The 17309-nt window shown below is 38.8% G+C and overlaps 1 protein-coding gene across 3 annotated transcripts in view; it reads right to left on the bottom strand.

The window, feature by feature from the left end:
* Positions 1-17007, bottom strand: part of stat5a (signal transducer and activator of transcription 5a) — a 51993-nt gene extending 34986 nt beyond the window's left edge. For all 3 annotated transcript variants that reach the window (XM_087839955.1, XM_087839956.1, XM_087839957.1), the window contains exon 1: positions 16855-17007. The gene's annotated coding sequence lies outside the window, so the exon portion shown is untranslated. The remainder of the gene's footprint in view (positions 1-16854) is intronic.
* Between the last annotated feature and the right edge of the window lie 302 nt (positions 17008-17309).

The following is a 17309-nucleotide window of genomic DNA, read 5'->3' as shown; positions in this document are numbered from 1 at the left end:
AAGCCCAGAGGGAGAGTTAAATGTGGACACAGCCTCACACTTTTGCAAGGGGAAGTAGGAATGCCAGTTTGTTGGAGTGGAGCCACTTTTGGTGCAGAACCCAGCAGCAGAAAATCACTGAGCAGAGCCACACAGCAGGGGCAACCAGCTAGTCAGTTGTCACCGTCCAGCAGTCTGCTGTAACGAGACATCAGAGCAGGGTAGTGGCAGTTGACTTAGAGAAACAGACACCGGTCATAGACTCAAACTGTCGCCCTTTACATTCACAACCCATGCCTAGATGTAGGGGGTGTTAGCATGAACTATAGTGAATGAATGAGACCTGATTACAGAAACACCACACAACTTTATACAAGCCTGTGATTTTAGCCATATTATCTAAACAAAGGTTTGAGAAATAAGAAGTCCAAAATGGAAAAATAAAATATCTAATATTAATCATTAAGATAATCATTGTAGTAGGAATAAAAGAGTGCATTTCTAGCATCCATTGCATTACAGAAATAATTGGTAATGTCGCATTTTTCAGTGTAATGAGCATTTATAACAGTAACAGTAGCAAAATGGGTCCATTTTAATAAACTCACTGAGGAATTTTCTTCTAGGTTTAAGACTAACTATACAATAATAAACTACTTGGGTATTGTTATTACTCTCTTCTCCGAACCACATACCAAATAAGGAAATGAATAAAATAAAATGGAAAGGAATGAAAGAATCGCATGTTTAGAATAAAAATGACAAAAATGATAAGAGTCCAAGATGAAAACATCATGTTTTTCTAAAAAAGAAAAAAAAAACCCATCTGTTTATAATTAAGTAGATCACAAAGCAGCAAATTCTCAAGTAATAGAACCTGAGACCAAGGTCTAACTAAAGTATTTTAAAATCTCTCTCCAGAGTTTTTAAATCACAAAAGAGACAGAAAACAAAACGTGATTACGATCTAGACTATGACAGACTACGTCTTGGGTTCGCAAACATACGAACTACCATGATTCTCTTCCGATAAGCAACACTTATCAGCAGGATGCATTAGCTTTGCTAAGCCAGCCCACAACTTGTATTTTGCTCACTCTGGTCTGGCAAGATTTGTGAACTAATATGGGTTCCTTGAAGGACGTTGTGCTTCATGGTAACATTTTTTAAAACTTTTAATGGAACACACTAGGCTGCCATTGGATATTGTGCAAAATTTGGAAACCAGATAAAGAAAAACACAAGCGGTTCTTCCAAGTTATCATAGTAAATTGAATTTGAATTCAAATATCAGATCATCCAAATATTGTCCATGTATCACTGATTGATTTAACATCCTGCTGTTGGACACAGTAACCCTGAAGACTATAACCTTAACATGTTTGCTTCAAATTCATTTCCTGTGAGATCACCACTGTTGATTAAAGAGTGGGCTATTGACTAACACTCTTTTGTTAGCCATTGTTACCAACAGAAAAGCACTTCAATACAAATAGCAAGCTACGGTTGACCGCGTGCGGAGAACAAGAGGTTTTCTGCCAACTGGAGAAAACCCCTTTCCCAAATAATCACCTAGCACGAAGCTTAACCTACATACAGCATGAATTGGACACAATGAACATGCAACAGATCCAGATAAATAAGATCACTGGTCCGTATGTTAGCTGAGGGCATTTAGGGTATTTGTCATAATGTCCCATCCCTTCGAGTTCTTTATCAAGCACATTCAGCGGGAACTTTAATCTGCTTTTGGCAACATGGTGGTTTTTAAATCTCAGCTGCTGTGTTGTTGCAATTGCATGAATTGACAATAAAGTGCATTTTGTCTCATAGACATGTCGCAATTAATCTTGCGGTCTATACATTTTCCAAGATAACCCTTTTATTAAAGATGATTTTATCTTTGTTTTTTTACTTCTGACAGTTGTTCCAGATAGTTATTTGCCCAAGACAAAACAGAATTCCCGAAAATTAATACTGTTCAACTGTAAATCACTAATTAGACTCCAATTATTTATTTCAGCTAGTGTAGCAGAGCGGCACATTGGCACTGAAACTATTCTTCATATGGAGGACCTGTCAGGGGAGGCCTTGTCACGACTCATTTTCCAGATCTGCTAACAGGGACACTGGAGAGAAAGCTAAGCCAAATTAGTACCTGGCACATACATAGAGAAATGCTTAAAATTCAGTTCAGCTGACGTCTACAAAAAAAAAAAAAAAATTAAAAATAAATGAATTTGAAAGGCAAATAAAGAATATATCAATCAAAAATAATGATAGGTTAAAAAAAATGTCATTGACAAAGGATAACATTATAGTTACACTGGTTAGTTACACAGGGTAGTCCAAATAAGTTTTTACAAAAAGCTTCTATTTGTCGTAAAACGGTAATATACTCATCATTTAAAATCATGTTTGTCATCAGCAGCACAAATATAGATGCCATATAGAAAACATGCTTAAAAAAAATGCAGAAAAACTTCTGCGCTTCTTTTGCTTTCCTACATAACAGGGTACAAATATCTCCCACACTTTGATCCTGCTTATCAGGCTTCCACTGTGCACCCATCAGCCAACTGACCCCCTCTGGCACCATTCTTATTGTCTTCCCACATAGCATGTTAAATAAAACTGACAAGTGGACAAACATCGTAAAGGCCTACTATGTCTCTAAATAGGACCGGGTGGTGCAGATTCCCCAAAAAAGGGCTGTTTGGCCCCTGAATAGCTGCAATAAGACCTCAGATGACTGTATTACCTAAACCCCCCAGACTTACCAGAGGATGAGAATAGATGTTCAGAAGGTATTTGATTGTAAGAGAGCAAAGGAAATGAAATCTAGTGAGTTAAATCTCACAAAATAGAAAACTCTATTTTATCGTTATTGGATAAACTGACAGTATTCATCTCAAATGGCTGGACTGAGGATTTCTAATGTAAATACCCACTTATATACTTACATATGCATACATACATGAACATACATACATTCATCTTGTTTACTTCTTAGCTTGTTTGTTGTAAACTGACATTCCCTTTTCTCAGTTTGAGTTAGGATAGAGAATAGAATAGAATAATCCTTTAATTGTCCCACAAGGGGAAATTTGGTTGTAACAGCAGCCAAAAAGACACAATTTTTCTTACATATTTACATTAAGGACACTGGTTACTATAAACTTACTTACTAAAAAGTTACTAAAAAGCTACTAAAAAGTTAATAACGATGCTCTCATTCGCATCCTTGTGTTGACAGTTTTCTAAGTGAATTAACATTTTTCACAGGTATTATGTTATGCGTTGGTTATACTGTGCGCTCTCCTTCAAAACAAAGATAAATAGTTTATATGAACACCCTTATCAAGATTGAATGCATATACACATATGCAATGATTTGTGTACTACTGTCTAGTTTTCTCTTTATTTTCATGAATTGCAGACTACCCTATAAAAGCAGCGCATTTTGTAGTAGTTTTATGAGAAAACAGGAGTGGGTCAGTAGAGACGGGGGATAAAAGTAGGAGCCAGAGCGGATTTCAGCGCTAGGCATATCCTGCCCTTTGGTGGAGGTAATAAAACACGACCAAAAAAAAAAGAAAATTAAAAAAACAAAACAAAACACATCACGGCTCAAAAGAAACTGCAAACATAAGCTATGCTCTCTGCCATTGCTATCTGTAAAGATGAAATACAGAACCTTATTGATCTGACATTTGACCAAACACAACACTGCATTTCCAATGACACTGACGTTTCCATTGTTTGCCTGTCCATTCTTTCCTATGTTGATAAGGCAGCTCCTTCCTAATTTCATTCATGCAGTTTATCATGCAGGCTATTTCTGTTCTGTCTAATTTAATAGATAACACTTCTCTCTAGCCCAACCTGACTGACTATGAGTAACCAAGTAATTTCCCTGTAGACAGACGTATGGTAAGAGGGCCTTGCTTCATAACCCTCATTGGCATGAACACAGGCTTCCTGTTGTGTGGGGAGCTGTTAGGAGTCGACTATGCACTGCATGAGTTTGCATCCATGAGGAAAATGATCAGATTAAGGTTGTTCAATCAATGCTTTTCATCAGCAAGAAAAAAAACAAATAAAAAAATAGGCAGCTAAATTGGTTTAATACAATCTATCACGGGGCATTTGGAAGTGATCACATTAGTTAGCCTCTATAACTGTAACAAAATTACCTGAGAAATTCAAATCACACCAAATTCATCTGTATTTAAACATCCTAACTCTACAGCATTTGTCTTTTATTTTTAAACACAAGAGCTTCTGTTCTTGTTCATTTCCTGCTTCATCCACGTTTATGAAGTAATTCAAATGAAATCGAATCACTCAAGAATCACTCAAGATACACTAGGAAAAACCAGGTACGATAAGGGACTTTGTGACCTCTACGCAATCTCAGAGGCACATCATGTTGCAAGAATCAAGCAGAGGGTTTGTGTGCATACACGCTGTATTTGTGTGTGGCAGGGGGAGGGTGGTAGGCAAATATGGGTTATGTATTGTTGCAACATCTTCGAACTAGTCCAACGACAATCCAGCCAGCATCTATGAAAATATCCTTGAGAATTCATTTCTCAGAATAGGGTTTTTACTGAATTCCTTTTTTAGATTTCACTGTTGCTCTATATCCAGTACAGCTTTACTGGTGCTCGAAGGTAAATCCTCCTCTCTTTCACTCTCTTGTTTTCCTCTATATCAGTGCATCTGTAAACACCAATGCACGTAACTTTAAAGAGCTCTACCTTTGATCTTTCCAGCTCCTCATGTGTCAGAGGTCAGATAGCTGCACTTTCTCACACACAGTATCTTAACTCACTCACCAGACCTCTGCCCGGCCCTGACCCCACACACACCCCCACACACAGTCGCTTTCCTTACCGTGTCTCCCCTCCCTTGATGGCAAGCTCATTGCTTTCAGTAAAGGTCAACTCCACCTTTACCCCACAGAGAGCTCTGCCCCCACAGCAACAACAGCACTAGCACCATTTTATGAAAGAAGAACAGATTTTGAAACTTAAAAAGGTGCAATCTACACCTTTTTGAATTTAAAACGTTTAAACTCTCTGGTTGGCAAACTGCTCTCTGAATGGTCGTGAAAATTTAAAAAATGGAAACTTTCAAAATTGTGACGCAAACCAGAAGCGGAGAACATTTCCCATCAAAGTGAAGTTGTGATTCAGTGCTTCAGTCAATACATTTCAAAGGTGCAACTTTTGCTCTGCGGTGCCCACACAAGTAGCAGCTTTTCCAGTAGCTCTGAATGTTTCATATATTTTCTTACTTTTTAAAAAAAGCTTTTATTTGATACTCTCTAGCTACAACTTTGATATATATTTCTTGCTATGGATATAACAACTTTGAATCAGTAGCAATATTGCTGTTTATACATGGGACATACCACAAGCTCTTTAATCCATACCACAGGAATTAAGAGACTCTTTTAATGCAGCAGAGCTCAAGGCTATGATACTGCTGAGCAGTGGAGATAGCAGCTTCCATTCATTCAGATGTCATGAGGAATGTAAACTCATTAGTTAATAAACCTGACAAGCTGGCAGCCCAAGTGAGGAATCCAAAGAGCTACAGTGTAGCTTAATGGGCTTCACCAAAATTCAGCTAATGCTGATCTGTTGGGAGAGAAAACAGCAACCCAAAGCTAAGTGAAAAGTGCAAAGGCAGGGTTCTCGCACGTTTTTTTTTTTTTTTTATCAACAACAGGTGGTGCAACCCAGGGTATGTGACTGTAAACAAGATCTGCCGTTGCGATATCAAACTGCTGCTTGTAAGTCTCTGACCGTATGTCATGCTGATGGAGATCTTGCAGGCTATTGTTATTGGTGTTGGCGTTTACATTCCTTCATGGGCGCTTGCAGAGACTGTGTGAGACAATACTCAGCCTGGTTTGCCTTTTACCTACCTGTGAACAGCCCCACCAGGAACAACAGAACAAGAGATCTCTTGTATGCTAATATGATGAATGAAAACAGAATCACTTCCTGGCCCCACTAGGAAAATCAGTTCAAAACCTGGTCTTTCTACACCTCAGGTTAAAGCCACCAGTGCAGAGGCAACCCACTACCACACCTTAGAAAACGGTCTTCCGAGCAAAGAAGGCTCTAGGGAACTGCTTTGAATCTACTGATTAGAGTATGCTAAAAGACTGAGGACAAAGGAGGTTTCAAATTATACCAGTGATTACATCCACTTCTGTATGGATGTTTTAGTTTTCAATAAAACTGCTGCTTTTTAAATAACAAGGCTTGTTTACCGTGTCAAGGATCTCCTCGTTAGTAAAAAGAGACCACACAGAGCCGATACACGGACAGGTGGACCTAAGGCTGAGAGAGACAAAGGAATCATACAGAAGAAAAATGAAACAGAATTTGAAGGAGAACAATGTGAAGGAGGTTTGGAAAAGATGAAAATCATCACAGAACAGCCACGGTGCTGCAAACCAGTTTAGCCACTTTTTTTTTGTTTTTGTTTTTTTTTAAACAGGCTTGCCCTGTCCATGCCACCTGGCCTGTTATCACCCCCACAACTCCGCCAACCATCTGGAGAAACACAAACAGTTCTCACCAACTAACCTCCCCCACCAGACATAGAAGCACATCCAGGACCTCAAAATTCTTCTTTCTTCTATTATTACCTCAGATCAGGACAAAAGAGGAATGAGAAGACTGCATCAAGAAGTCTACTAGCCCAGACAGAGTGTGTTCAAGAATGCTTAGGGCACATGCAGTCAAACTGGAGGAGATTTCAACATACATTCAACACAAACCTGAGACTGGGTAAAGTCCTGACCTATGCAAAGACTCCATGCTTTATACAAGCCCAGAAGAAGCCACATGCCAGTGATATGAAGGATTTCAGGCTGATTATACTAACATTTGACATCATGAACCCTGGAAAGGCTACAGCCACATTTTCAAAACCCTCAGGTCCATCATTCAGTAGACCTATATGAATTTGCTTACCAAATGAAGGTGTGTGTAGAAGATGCTATTCTTTATCTGCTGTACAGGGACTATTCTCATCTGGTTTAGGATAGTGGTACTGTCAGAATCACATTCTCTGATTTCTCTTATACTGTCCAACCCTTCATTCAGAGGTAAACTGACTGAGATGACTTAATATCCTGGATAATGGACTATCTTACTGGGAGACCACAGTTTGTCAGGGAGTACTCATTGAAGACAATGGTCAGCAGCTATTTTTATCTTCAAATAGCATTCTTTTTACCCATCCTTGTTACAATACTGCTGCCAGAAGATGGTGATACTCTGGCTGTAAGCCAACCACAAAATAAACAACAAAAAAGTGGGAAGATCATTTCTATTGAGTTCAGTTTAATTTAATTTATATGGTGCAAAAATAGTGGTCTCAAGGCACTTTGTGCCGTGAGGTCAAGACCCTACAGTATTACAGAGAAAATCCCAACATTCAAATCATTTCCTAAGAGCAAGCACTTCACAGCTGTGGGAAGGATAAAAAAAAAAAAAACCAAAAAGACACTTTTAGTGTGAAAAGACAGAACTAAGCTAAGGGAGAGGCAGCCATCCACCAGGACTGGTTGGAAAGTCACCAAGCAGCCTGGTCTTATACAAGGGATGGTTCAGGGTCACGTGCTCTAGTACTAACTGTAAGGTAAACTATTTTTTCTTAAACCGGTAAGAGTTCTACACATGAGGGATTTAAAAACTCTGCTTCCCGTCCTACTTTTGAAAACTGCCTTTCCTTAAAGAAGGGCTTTAAATTTAATTTAGAAACCACATTTCTCCGATTTAGACAGTCAAGCACACTAAGCTCTGTTTACCCATATTTAGACGTAGAAAATTACAGCTAATCCAGATTTTTATATCTTAGAGACATACCTGTACTTTAACAAAGTGATTGGTGACATCTGGTCTCAGGTAGATATAGCCAGAGATCATCTGTATAGCAAATGTAGTGTATGAAGTTTGTTTTAATAATGCTGCCTAAGGAAAGTATGAATAGCATGAGAAGTATTGGTCCCAGTGCAACATTGTGTTTGGGAACTCCTGCAGGTTTGTTGTGCAATGTATTAAACAATTTACAAAATTTTAATGCGCCAGTGACACTACAAGCAATTAGGCAGCACGTTGGCGCTGAAGATCCTGATTTCAACTCCAAAATCTTGCTAGGGCCTTTCTGTGCAGAGTTAGTGTGTTCTCCTGGAATTTGCATGAGTCCTCTCCAGGTACTTCCTGGATAAGAGGGTGGATGGATGGATGGATGGACAATGATAATAAAATTCTTGAATCTTAAATTCAAACATAACCAAAAATCACAAATACATAAGTATTTTTATATAAGTAGTATAAAATGTTGCTTCTTGATTAAGCTTATCAAAAAGCACGACACACTCAATAGAGGGAGTGTTTGTTTGTTGTCAGCGAGAGAGAAGAGTGTATGAGCCATAATGTTTTCCCAGAGGAAATCCATCCTTTTCTTGTGAATACATTCAGTGCTTCAAGGATGTCAATTTGTTAGATACTTGTTAATGGCCAGCCATCAGAATTGCAAAAAAGGCCATTTTTCTCTTGTACATATAACACACACACACACACACACACACACACATATATATATATAGTACTATTTACACAGCATGTTAAAAGAATAGCTCTTGACACATGGCAACTTTCAGGTATATATTTTGATAGTATTTTTTGGACATATGGGGATTTACCATCACAATGGCCTGCTGCTATATGTGGCAGAGCTGCTCTTGATAGAAATACCATCCTTTAGAAACAGAAAAACAGGATGGAGCTCTCACCTCTGCCATATTAAAATAGAAAAACAAAGGCATCAACCTTACGATCCTGTATACATGGTAGCTGTCTGAGTGATTACGGTAGTGGCAGAGGGATTATCTGGATAAGCTAAACATGGACACAAAGGTTATACAGAGTACCACAGCTATATCCTCCCACTTGGTCACACTTTTCTGAATTCAGTGTGAATTCTATACATTTGCATTGTGTTCGATAATGCATAATTAAAATACTCCTTGACATACCTCATCTATACAACAACTAATCTCATATTAAATTTCATTGCACGTCTTTGGTTCCTTCTATGGCATCCTTCCTGATTATATTCATGGTCACCTAATACTAACGAGAATACAACTGTAGTGTCCAGCCTGCAGAAGCATCACAGCAGTAAATGCTAGATGATTAATCCTGTTAATTCCTTCATTCCCCATTATTGCACTTGACCATCAGACTTTAGTCAACTTTGTTGAATGAAGACAGTTTTCAGTATAAGCTACACTGAAAAGAACAGTATAGAAAAATGTGACCTGCAATCTGTGATCACTAAATGAAACACCGAATAAAAACATGTAGAATGACAAAGGTGTCCTGCATTACAAATACAGCATAGTCCTGCATGCCCGTTCAGTGAATGTAGAGGACATTTCTATAGGTAGGTTGCCTTTCAAATTTTGAAGAGAATATCAGCAGTTACATTCCCTGTAACTAAGGGAATATTTGTCAATATATAATTCATAGCTTTAAAGTTTATACACATACTGCCTCATGCTTTTCTCTGTGTAAAGCAAAGAAAAAGGATAACAGATTGTGTCAGAATGACGAAAAAAAGTATTAAATGTGATTTGATGGTATTGCCACACATCATTAGCCATAGTGCAATATCTTCCCCTAACCCCATGTCTCAGTGTATTTTTTTAAGAATCCATGTGACTAACTCACGTGGTCAAAAGCGGACAGAAACATTGATTAATTATCAACTATATCGAACAGACTAAAAGCTCGTATATGTTTTTCTGTTAATACTCGCCAAATATTCAATTGAAACATTACACAAGCCTGGGAAAAGGTTTGAATGTAATCTTAAATAGATGTAGTTACACTCTTTGACCTAAATACCAACAGTTTGTTTTGTGGAAACTAAACTAACACGCTAAACATTTGCTTTAAGTCACAGAATATTACAGGCACAAGCGCCCAAAAATAAAAGAAAAGAGGAAGTGAATCTTTGTTGTGCTAACATCCAGCAATTACGAGAATGCAATGTGCTACATCACAACCTTTCCTGAAATAAAACGCCGAAAGTACCTATGTAATGATGATTTGTTTTGCTGTAGGAGTGGTGGAGTTAGGTGGAGATGTCATGCAGGGCTCATCCAAGAGGCTTGTTAGGGATATTCTGCTGTGGTCATGGATGAATCCACAGGATCAATACAGGATAACAGCTCTACAAATCTAGACCAACTTTGCAATATACTGTGTCAGTGACTCTACAAGCAAGAAAAGAGACAGAGAACATTTACTCCTCCCGTTTGTTGGTGTATGCATGTTACATTACATAGTTTAAACATGCTAAAACATCAGAGAAGGCAGCGAAATTCATATACACCGTTAAATAATAGAGAGATCTGGTCTTTGTAATAATCGGTATGTAACATTCAACCCAGTTTTACTCTAATCCAACACACTTTAATCCACTATAGAATCAAATATAAATGAAACATAAGCCTCAATAATTGAGAAATCTTTTTTTTTCTTTTTTTTATCATTGTAATCACTTTTTAATCAAATGCTCCTTACAGTAATCTTGTGCAGATGTTAGCCCTTTCCCCAGACACTAGAAAGCATCCATGACCTCAATCTAGTTGGACAAAGCACACACACATGCACACTTAGACACAGAAAAGCATTCAAACGGGGCTCATGAATAATGATAACTGATTTAATTGCTTATGTTGTGTCTCCCATGTGCATGCACAAGCTATATGTGTGTTGCCACTGTAGAAGCAATTGCTAAGATAATTTCATCTACTAGCAGAATATTTTTTTCTGCTTTGAGTATATTGTCCTGTTTGTCTCCAACATTTTCTTCCTTCCCAACAAACTTTATCTGTGAGCTACCAGTTGGGTTTCCAACATGTCTCGTTTGCTGTAAGCCTGTAATAGGCTTGAACACAGCAGTGGCGGCAGCAGCAGTTAGGTATCATCCAGTGCTATCTAACTGTATGCCAATAAGCCATTCAATATAATTGATTGCTGCAGTGTACCTAGTTTGCCTAATTATCCTTGCCATTGTCACTTCAACTCTGATCTATGTGATCTGTGTTAACCGTAGCTGCTGAGTGGAGTTTACTTTTAGGTCTTGAACTGCTACAGAATTCGGGCAATGACATGCTTAACAGCAGCTCTCAAGACGTTGTAAACGTTGTAAAAAAAACACAACAACAACAAAAACGTGACTGTAAGAGGCAAAAAAAAAGGCATGAAAAATTATGTTTAACAGCACGACGAGACCTGGCACTTTCTTTCCTGTCTGCTGTCTGCTTCCTCTGTGGTAAGAGATGCGGTCACCTGGCCTCAGGTTACAATGCATTTCAGGGTAGACACCTAATTAAAGTGATATGTGCTGGGATGTTAAAAAGGGCAGCCCTAGCATGAGCTGAGGGGGATTTTGTCTTTGCCAAGTTTAATACTAGAACAATAACAGATCTAATAATAATAGTTTTAATGACAGATCACACCAGAGAAAGGAGTCTACAATAATGTTATGCTAAGTAATACTGACGTAAACAATTGAAACCTTACTGCAAGACTTTATATTGACACAGAGGAAGTTTCTTTTCTTTTGTTGGTTTGGGGTTGTTTTTTTAACATTACCTGAGACTTTGCTGCATTAAAATGCACTATCTGGTCCCATTAGAGATTTCCAATATAGTTACCGTCTTTTTCCTTTGCACCAGTACTGATGGAGACATTCAACCAGCTGATACATACAAATATGTTTTCAGTGGTCCTCTCGGTGATGATCTATACTCCTCTTAGAAGTAGGCCAGCAGGTCACCTGTATCAGGTCACGACCCACAACAGAAATAGCATTGCTGCCAAAAATAAACAGTTAAGACTGCAAATGGAGATGTAATAAAAACTTTTTAGAATATGAAAAGGTCTGGTGTATAATTCTGTGTCTGTTGTACATCATTTGTCAGGACAAAGTATACTGAAAACTTGATCGGTTTTATTATGTTGCGCTTGTTAATTTGCTCGTTTGCTCATATTGCTTATGTTCATACCTTTGCACTTCTTACCAATTCAAACGACAGAAGATTGCGCTACTTATCACGAATATTGACAATTTTTAGCGCACATTTTCGATAATTAAACAAAGCATCTATTCCTATTTCCGCGTTCAAGACTTCATATGATACAATGTCCTTTAGGGCACAACTAAAGTTATTCATCCACATAATCCATGCATGAGAAATGAAGCATGACTCAGAGCCTAAGGCATACATAAAACATAAAAAGAAGCTGTGCAGTGTGGGAGATCAATACCAAGTGACAACATTGCAATAAGCTTTCACGTGTTTAAACAACTACACTAACACGGCAGCAGCACAATGAGAAGGGTTTGCATTTTTATATATGTTATTCCTGCGGTTTTTGCCACAAACACAGTTTTCTCCATGTTAAAAATCCATTTACAAGAGCTCACTGATGTCAAAGTCTTTTTTACTCACTCGGATTCCTAAGCTGCCAACCCTCAGCTGTGTATGTCTCCCTACTGAAAAAGTAATAGTCTGGATCAAACCACTGGATATGTCTGCTGAACACTTGCAACATTTGCCATACTCTAATAAATCAACTTTGGGGGGAGTTGGAATATATTTGTCAGCACTTGTAACATATACTATCACGAGACATAAAACAAATTGGATACTTAGAATCTTATGTGCTAGACGTGCCTTTTGCTCCTGTGTGTTTAGCCTCCAAATGAGTATTGTGTAAACATGAGAAAATGATTCATCCAGACCATTAATCTGTTAGGTGTATTCTGGATTGAAGTCTGTTCGAAATCTTCTTACGTAATGTAAAATCAAAACAAAAAATTGGAAGTATGCTCAGATTACACTGCATGCTTGCATTCACCGGAATTCATACAATGCATGTACTTTGCTATTACGACTTGTCGGTGCCTTTTTTGGCACAGTGCAAACTCACGAGTAGTCATTCTATTCTTGATGTGTCACTGAGACAATAACCCAGAGCCTTATCATGTTTCTTGGTGTATACAAGGTTTGACCATCATCCCCCCCCCCCCCCCCCCCCCCACACACACACATATTCAAAGGACTGAAGAAAAGACAACTCATTTTAAGTTAGGCAAAATGAAAGACAAAAGAATAACTGATAATGGGAGGTCAATTCTTGTGAAACTGCTGATAAAATCCTGCAGAAGTAATTAGCTGATGGAAATCAAATGAGTCTTGTGTGAGGCAGGCAGGGATCATAGCGTACATGCTGTGGATGCCAACAAACAGCAATGCCATTCGACAGATGGATCAGAGCACTCCTGACCTAAACTGGGCTAAAAGCTCAAGGTCACGTGACTAATGGATTAGTGTTAGCCCAGCTGAAGGAGGAGGTGGTTAGCAAGCATGTCACCACATGCTTCCTGATAACTTCCCTTTGAATGTGTTTCCCCTTTCTCTTTCACACTAAATCTCCCCTCATCCCTGTTTGTCTGTAACTGTTATTACTACATTACTAAATGGCTGGGGTCACGTTCATTGACACACAGTTGGACCACAAGCAAAGGAACTTCTTACCCTCTTTCCATTCACGTAATTCTTCGGCGCACTCTCTTCCTCTGTTCATAGTGACAAGAAGCTCCACGCTTATCACAATCATTAGTGTATAATTGACATCTTTGACACCTCAGCTCTGACTCACCGACTTAGTCAAATCAAAACCACTGCCCTATTATTCTCATTTCCAGCCACTCATGAGGTCAATGCTTAGAAGAAATCCTTTGTGATATCCTTCCTAACTAACCTCTCTACTTACGTTAATGTTTTTTCTATACTTGTATGAAAGTGGGGATGGAAAAAGACAAGGCAAAGACAAGCTTAAGGATGCTTTGACCACACGGCACAGTTGGCTTACAGGACAAAACACTGAGTTTTCCTGTCTCCCCTGCTGCCATCCCTCTTGCATCAGGGGTTCCTGTCAGGGACGGCGTGTACCAGCCAACTCATGCCAGGCCAACATGCCATATTTCCATGTCAACTGAATATCTTCCTTTCCAAAGAAACTTAGGAAAAACTTCCATTCCTATGCACAATGCACAGGAGCAACGTAGGGAGCAGGCAGCATAGCTCTTGCCAACAGGGTTAAAGGCTAAAAATACTGACCACTATTTCCTGCAGACTGATTGAATTTTTTTCCATGACTGAAAGAGCAGAAATGGAAAAATGGCTAAAAATATTACAATTAATAGAAATAATGATAATAAAACTAAAAACGACAAGGAAAATAGTCTTGAGTCATACACTGAGAGGTGTAAACATCAACAACATATGAAATACCAAAACATCCACAATTTATAAACATAAACAATTCATATCTCCACTTCCCTGCCTTTAGGGTTATGTTTTGAAATTGTTCTTTCCCAAGTGCAAAGGAACTAAAACGAGCTAAACAATTATGACAACAGCTGCTTTTTCACCAACTGATTCCAGCACTACTAAAAAATCACCTCGAGCCAATTTCTAAATTAAAATGAGGCACAAGCTACCAACTCCTGCTGCTGTACTGAGACGAGAGAAGTCAAAGAGTAGTCATAGTGTCTTCCAGAAGACATTATCACAGGAGGATGGTGGCATTATCACAAGGCTCAATTACTCCGAGCCACAAGAAGCAAAGGCAATGTCATCCCAGTTGTCAAGAAAAAAAAAGTTACAGGTTTATCAAAGGCAAAAAAATATGAGGTCTTACTGGAGCAACAAAGTGACAAAAGATAAGAGGATGGTATAATCTTTGCAGCTAAGATCATCTGCAGCTCTTGAAAATGACACAAATACAACAAAGAAACAGTGACATTGTTGTCATTGTTGTTTGCAAGACGCACAAACTGTAGACTTGGTACAGAAGGCATGCCTTTGACAGCTTTGTTTTGACCTTTAAGCACTATCCTTTCATGCTTTTGGGAAATTAAATATCAACAGGAAAAGCAAACAGTGTCAAAAATGTTCTGTTTGACAGCAACAATTGGGAGAGCTGAAATGAATTATGGAGGCACGCTCAAAATGTCCTTGCACCTTTTAAATTTGTAACTCAATTTTTATGTGAACATCGCAGGTAGTACAAAGCTGGCATAGAGCACTTATGTTATGGAGCAGCTTTTTCACCTATTTTCAGTCTAGTCCTTGTATCTGACCATTTTCAAAGTAATGTGTTGTTGTTTTTTTGTTTTTTAAGTCACTTAACACTGACCTATTAATCATTCAAGCATAAAAAGGCACCTAACTCAAGGGATGAACCAGTGTTGCATCTACACATAACAAACAACTTGGTTAAATTATACCTTTGGGTACTTTGTTACTAGCAAAGTGCCTAAAGTTTGATCCCACTTTTTTCCTTTCTTCAACACCAACAAGTTGATTCCCTATAAACTTGGTATATCTCTATGTGGTGTGCAGTGTGTCTTAAAAAAATTTGAGGAAAATAGATAAGTGCAAGATAAAAGAAGGCGTGAGGGGCGTAAAAAAAATTACTGAAAGCAGATGATGTGTGATGTGTGAAGTGTCTACAGACATCAGGAAAGCACGGTGGAGGATAAGTCATGGTTTGGCACTGCATTTAAACCAGTGGTGCTGGGGATCTTGTCAAAATTAATGGGAATTATGAACGTAGAAAAATATCATCAGATTTTGATCCACTATGCAATACCATCTGGATTGCATCTGACTGGCAAATGCTTCATTTTTGAATATGACAATGATCCCAAATACACTGCCAATGCAGTAAAAGCATACCTCAATAGAAAACACACACACACACACACACAGTGGAACACTATCAGTCATGGATTGGAATCCCGAGATCGTGGACATCAACATTATTTACGCAGTGTGGGATCATCTTGAAAGAGAATGGAACAAAAAGGCAGCCAACATTGAAAGAAAAGCTTTGGAATAGTCTTGAGAAGCTTGGAGAATTACTCCTCAATACTACATAAAGAAAAAAAAAGAAAGCTGCCTAGGAGAGTTCAGGCTGTGTCGACGAATAAAGATGATCATACCAAATATTGACTTTCAAGCTCATCAGAACTGTTTTTTGCTGGGGGGTTTGTTTTCTTTTTGCCTTATGCACTGTGATTCCATTTATGTTTGCACGTTTCAGGAAATTGCTTCACCCATTTCCTTAACAAAAACAAAACAACAACTTAAAGAAATGAGGGGTAGCTCAAGACTTCTTTTTTTTTTTTGCTCAGTACTATATGCGAGGCTGGAAGGGAGAGTTGACCATAGAGAAAACTTAAAGCTAACCATGACCGCGCGTCAAAGCCTGCCATTACAGCAGCGAAGATGAAATGGTTGCTTGCCATAAATAGAGCTTTACACCTTTAACAATATACAGGCATCAAAAAGAAGGGGGGGGGACAGAGATAATATGCTGAGTAGTAGGTCAAGATGACAGCAAACTCACTGGCTCGACAGAGACGCTGTCAGCCCGAATTTAGAAATATTACTGGGAATGTTCGCGCGCGCAGGAGGACCTGCCTGTTGATTCATCCGCTTTAATAAAGCCCCAAAAATTAAAAAAATAAAATGTGGAAAAGTAGCCTACTCCAGCACAATTCATATCACTGGCATCCAAATTGATTCACAACGTCTGCAGACGGAGAAGCGCTGCCGCACTCGCAGTTTGTTTACAAAGCGCTGTCACAATATTCTTTCGCAACGGGCACCTTCAGTGGGACAAGGCGAGGACATTCACCTCTTCGGGGGGAGAAAAAGAAGCACGTTCAAGCGAATTAAACTGTCACACTCACCTCTGTGGATCGACTGAAGTTGCTGTCCTTTTTCATAAAATGTGGGGTGAGGCTGCAGAGACGTGTGCAACCTACAACATGGACCTCTCCGTCAGTCAGTTCCCAACAGTTCGCTTCACAGTTCACTGCGCGCGTTCTCTCTCTCTTTCTATCTCTCCCTCTGTGTGTGTGTGTGTGTGTGTGTTTCTCGCTCGCTGACAAACCACCCACTTCCGGCGGTTCTTGCACGTCTGTCAAGAGTAACAGTTTCTACTGATTTCTGCCCTGATGACGGATTTCGGGAGGTTCTGAAAGCGTTTTGACATTTAGTAAATACACACACAAAACCAATCAGTTACAGCTGTGTTCTCCATGTTGAAACTTCAGATTTGTTAATTTATGTACATGTTTTATCGAGCCTGATTTTATAGCTAGGGTACTCAACACGTCGTTTAATTTCAACTTTGGAACAATGC

This window comes from Neolamprologus brichardi, chromosome 4, assembly GCF_056152115.1.
Source record: "Neolamprologus brichardi isolate AB-2024 chromosome 4, ASM5615211v1, whole genome shotgun sequence".
Lineage (NCBI taxonomy): Eukaryota > Metazoa > Chordata > Actinopteri > Cichliformes > Cichlidae > Neolamprologus > Neolamprologus brichardi.
Note: the sequence above shows the minus strand (reverse complement) of the source record. Positions and strands in the feature narration are given on the sequence as shown.